Raw genomic sequence first — 5,729 nt, 5'->3', positions numbered from 1 at the left:
CTGTGCGTTAATGTTCAGAAATCAACAGGATCCAGCAGTCATGAAGGAAGACGTAATTCCAAATAGTATCCGTAAAGTTCGTAGAAACATGTCAAACGTTTTTTATAATCAATCCTCAGGTTGTTTTTAACATAACTTATCGATCATATTCAACCTGACGGTAAACTATCGATACTAGAGAGAAAGAAAATGTTGACTACAACTTTCGCGCGCAAGAACTAATCAAAGGACACCTGGCCATCCACTGACGCGTTTGATAAATCTCGCTCATTTTTCAGATAAAAAGCTTGAAACTATGTCTAAAGCCTGTTCACAACCTGTGGAGCCATTGGAAAAGGAATCTGGTTGATATCCCTTTAAATGGAGGAGGGCAGGCAATGGAACAGGGATTTTTCAAAAAAAGAGCCACTTCCGGGTTGATTTCCTCAGGATTTCGCCGCAAAATCAGTTCTGTTATACTCACAGACAATATTTTGACAGTTTTGGAAACTTTAGAGTGTTTTCTATCCTAAATCTGTCAATTATATGCATATTCTAGCATCTGGGCCTGAGAAATAGGCCGTTTACATTGGGAACGTATTTTTACAAACATAAAAATTCTGCCAAGAAGTTAAAAGCACACAATGAGGATACAAACGTATTACAAATGTAGTAGGCCAATCCTTCTCCTGGAGGAGCGCAGGTGTTTCAGGCTTCTTATTCAGCCAGCCTTAACCACATGAGAGAACAGGAGGAAAGACAGGTTTTAATGGAACATCAGGTCTGTTATTAGACAGCCTAAACCACATGAGAGACAGGAGGAAGACAGGTTTTATGGAAACATCAGGTCTGTTATTAGACAGCCTAAACCACATGAGAGAGACAGGAGGAAAGACAGGTTTTTAATGGAAACATCAGGTCTGTTATTAGACAGCCTAAACACATGAGAGCAGGAGGAAAAGACAGGTTTTAATGGAAACATCAGGTCTGTTATTAGACAGCCTAAACCACATGAGAGAGACAGGAGGAAGACAGGTTTTAATGGAAACATTCAGGTCTGTTATTAGACAGCCTAAACCACATGAGAGACAGGAGGAAGACAGGTTTTAATGGACACATCAGGTCTGTTATTAGACAGCCTAAACCCAGTCACCAGATCTCAATCTGTGGAATGAGATGGAACGAGCTATTTGGAGTAGAAATCCACTACCAGCCAACTTGACACAACTGTAGGAAGCATTGGAGTCAACATGGGCAGTATCCTTGTGGATCGCTTTCAACACCTTGAGACCGTGGCCCGACTAACTGAGGCTGTTCTGAGGGCAAAAGTGGGTGCAACTAATATTAGGAAGGTGTTCATAATGTTTTGTATAATCAGTGTTAATACACATAAACTACGCAATACATGAAATGCAATCACAAAACACAAAAAGCAAAACACAATCACATGAGTCAAACACATTCATACGCGTAAAAAGGCCCTCTAACATCCGCCTGCCTTAGAGGCCACACACTTTTACGCGTTTTGGAGATACAAAAAAAACTAAAGGCACAAAAAACATAAAAGCAGATTTCCCTAAATCTTGGTTACCTACCTATCATGTACCACATGTGTTGAATCTGACAGTGTCACCTAAATCCACAGGTTCCAAGTCCCAGAGTGCAATGTGGTCGGCCCCTGCGGCAGGGATTGGCGTGAGAGACGGAGAGACGAAGATTCTATTTGACCCTCGTAGCCCCGAGGAGGTCCTGGCTGATGAACTTCCTGCTTCTAACGGGCCAGACGCCACAGAGAAGACTGCTATCAGGTCAGCCTATTAAAGCTTTCAGTCTGGTGTTATATAGACTACAGAGAAGACTGCTATCAGGTCTGGTGTTATATAGACTACAGAGAAAGACTGCTGTCAGTCTGGTGTTATAGACTACAGGGAAGACTGCTATCAGGTCTGGTGTTATATAGACTCAGAGAAGACTGCTATCAGGTCTGGGTTATATAGACTACAGAGAAGACTGCTGTCAGTCTGTGTTATACAGACTACAGAGAAGACTGCTGTCAGGTCTGGTGTTATATAGACTACAGAGAAGACTGCTATCAGGTCTGGTGTTATATAGACTACAGAGAAGACTGCTTCAGGTCTGGTGTTATATAGACTACAGAGAAGACTGCTGTCAGGTCTGGTGTTATACAGACTACAAGAGGACTGCTGTCAGGTCTGGTGTTATATAGACTACAGAGAAGACTGCTATCAGGTCTGGTGTTATATAGACTACAGAGAAGACTGCTATCAGTCTGGTGTTATATAGACTACAGAGAAGACTGCTATCAGGTCTGGTGTTATATAGACTACAGAGAAGACTGCTGTCAGGTCTGGTGTTATATAGACTACAGAGAAGACTGCTGATCAGGTCTGTGTTATATAGACTACAGAGAAGACTGCTATCAGGTCTGGTGTTATATAGACTAAGAGAAGACTGCTATCAGGTCTGTGTTATATAGACTACAGAGAAGACTGCTATCAGTCTGTGTTATATAGACTACAGATGAAGAACTGCTGTTCAGGTCTGGTGTTATATAGACTACAGAGGAAGACTGCTAACAGGTCTGGTTTAGGGTTTAAACCCTGGTCCTGGATTTGACTACCATTCCTGTAGGGTTTTAACCCTGGTCCTGGAATTTGATACCATCCTGATAGGTTTAACCCTGGTCCTGGATTGATACCATCTGTAGGTTTTAACCCTGGTCCTGGATTGATACCATCCTGTAGGTTTTAACCCTGGTCCCGGATTAATGCCATCCTGTAGGTTTTAACCTGGTCCTGGATTGATACCATCCTGTAGGTTTTAACCCTGGTCCTGATGATTACCATCCTGTAAGTTTTAACCCTGGTCCTGGATTGATACCATCCTGTTAGGTTTTAACCCTGGTCCTGGATTGATACCATCCTGTAGGTTTTAACCCTCGGTCCTGGATTGATACCATCCTGTAAGTTTTAACCCTGTCCTGGATTGATACCATCCTCTGTAGGTTTTAACCCTGTCCTGGATTGATACATCCTGTAAGTTTTAAACCCTTTGGTCCGGAATTTAAATGCGCATCCTGTTAGTTTTAACCTGGTCCTGGATTGATACCATCCCTGTACGGTTTTAACCTGGTCCTGGATTGATACCATCCTGTAGGTTTTAACCCTGGTCCTGGGATTAACCAAATGGAGGTTTTTGGATATAAAAATAATATTTATCGAACAAAAGGAACATTTATTGTGTAACTGGGAGTCTCGTGAGTGCAAACATCCGAAGATCATCAAAGGTAAGCGATTAATTGTATTTCTTTTCGGACTTTCGTGACCAATCTACATTGCTGCTAGGTGTTTGTAATGTTTTGTCTAGTGATCTATAAACTCACAAACGCTTGGATTGCTTTCGCTGTAAAGCATATTTTCAAAATCTGACACGATAGGTGGATTAACAACAAGCTAAGCTGTGTTTTGGTATATTTCACTTGTGATTTCATGAAAATAAAAATAAAAAGTATTTTTTTWATTTATTTGGCGCTCTGCAATTCAGCGGTTGTTTACGAAAATGATCCCGTTGAAGGGATCCGTGCGGCAAGAGGTTTTAACTGTGTTGTTGTATACAACATTAGAGTTACTGTGTCATGGCTCTCCTCCYAATGGACATGTGATGTGGACTTACAGGAGGTTCTGTGAATGTCCTCCCTCAGGTCAACGTTGTGAGTGGAGATGAGACTCGAGGGAGGGTTGTGAGACTACAGGTGAGAGGTTCCCAGGAAGTTGAGAGGAAACTCACTTGGTTGTCTCATCGTCACGTAGTCATCGTTACAACACAACAGAGGGTATTTTAGGAGCCAAACAGGGACAACCCTCCCCCTCTCGGGGAGGGAGGTAGAGAGAGACAGAGGTATGTAGAAAGAGAAAGCGGGAGACTGAGGAGAACCAACCAACTGTATGGAAATGTGATCTCTGAAACACGGTGTATATTTCAGACCAGATACTGCCACATCAAACAGAGGCTTTGGTAGCTGTGTTTATTTCAGACCAGATACTGCCACATCAAACAGAGGCTTTGGTAGTTGGACAGACATGCACCATTGATATCCATCTTCAAAGGACTCTATCTGCCCATTCATGTCGTGGATGAATTCAATGAACATTATTCCACAGACAGACAAGCAACAGTATACAGGGTCTCTATGTCTATAGTATACAGGGAACAGTGCGGGGATGCATCTAGTTTTCAGGGGAAATGGAAAAGGAGCATGTGACTGGAATTACGCTTTTGGACGTTAAKAAGGCGACACTCCATCCTCCACGTCTACGGGTTAAACAGTGCAGAAGAAAACCTCKCACAACAGTTTTCTTTCTTCTCATCAGGAGCAGATTGAAAGGAAAACCATTAGGTTAGGTCATCTCTTATTAGCAGACCAATGGACATGAGAGATCTGTTAGACTGAGAGTCCAACATGAGAGATCTGTTAGACTGAGAGTCCAACATGAGAGATCTGTTAGACTGAGAGTCCAACATGAGAGATCTGTTAGACTGAGAGATCTGTTAGACTGAGAGTCCAACATGAGATATCTGTTAGACTGAGAGATCTGTTAGACTGAGAGTCCAACATGAGAGATCTGTTAGACTGAGAGTCCATGATGAGAGATTCTGTTAGACTGAGAGATCTGTTAGACTGAGAGTCCAAGAACATGACAGAGAGATCTTGTTAGACTGAGAGATCTGTTAGACTGAGAGTCCAACATGAGACATCTGTTAGACTGAGAGTCAACATAGAGAGATCTGTTAGACTGAGAGTCCAACATGAGACATCTGTTAGACTGAGAGTCCAACATGAGAGAATCTGTTAGACTGAGAGTCCAACTGAGAGATCTGCTAGACTGAGAGTCCAACATGAGAATCTGCGTAGAGAGAGTCCAACATGAGAGATCTGTTAGACTGAGAGTCCAACATGAGGATCTGTTTAGGACTGAGAGTCCAACATGAGAGATCTGCTAGACTGAGAGTCCAACATGAGACATCTGTTAGACTGAGAGTCCAACATAGACATCGCTAGACTGAGAGTCCAACATGAGACATCTGCTAGACTGAGAGTCCAACATGAGAGATCTGCTAGACTGAGAGTCCAACATGAGACATCTGTTAGACTGAGAGTCCAACATGAGAGATCTGCTAGACTGAGATCCAACATGAAGATATCTGTTAGACTGAGAGTCCAACATGAGAGATCTGCTAGACTGAGAGTCAACATGAGACATCTGCTAGACTGAGAGTCCAACATGAGAGATCTGTTAGACTGAGAGTCCAACATGAGACATCTGTTAGACTGAGAGTCCAACATGAGAGATTGCTAGACTGAGAGTCCAACATGAGATATCTGTTAGACTGAGAGACCAACATGAGAGATCTGTTAGACTGAGAGTCCAACATGAGAGATCTGTTAGACTGAGAGTCCAACATGAGACATCTGTTAGACTGAGAGTCCAACATGAGAGATCTGTTAGACTGAGAGTCCAACATGAGAGATCTGCTAGACTGAGAGTCCAACATGAGAGATCTGCTAGACTGAGAGTCCAACATGAGACATCTGTTAGACTGAGAGTCCAACATGAGAGATCTGTTAGACTGAGAGTCCAACATGAGACATCTGCTTGACTGAGAGTCCAACATGAGACATCTGCTAGACTGAGAGTCAACATGAGAGATCTGCTAGACTGAGAGTCCAA

This window comes from Salvelinus sp. IW2-2015, linkage group LG34 (assembly GCF_002910315.2).
Source record: "Salvelinus sp. IW2-2015 linkage group LG34, ASM291031v2, whole genome shotgun sequence".
Lineage (NCBI taxonomy): Eukaryota > Metazoa > Chordata > Actinopteri > Salmoniformes > Salmonidae > Salvelinus > Salvelinus sp. IW2-2015.
This window is presented reverse-complemented; position numbering follows the sequence as displayed.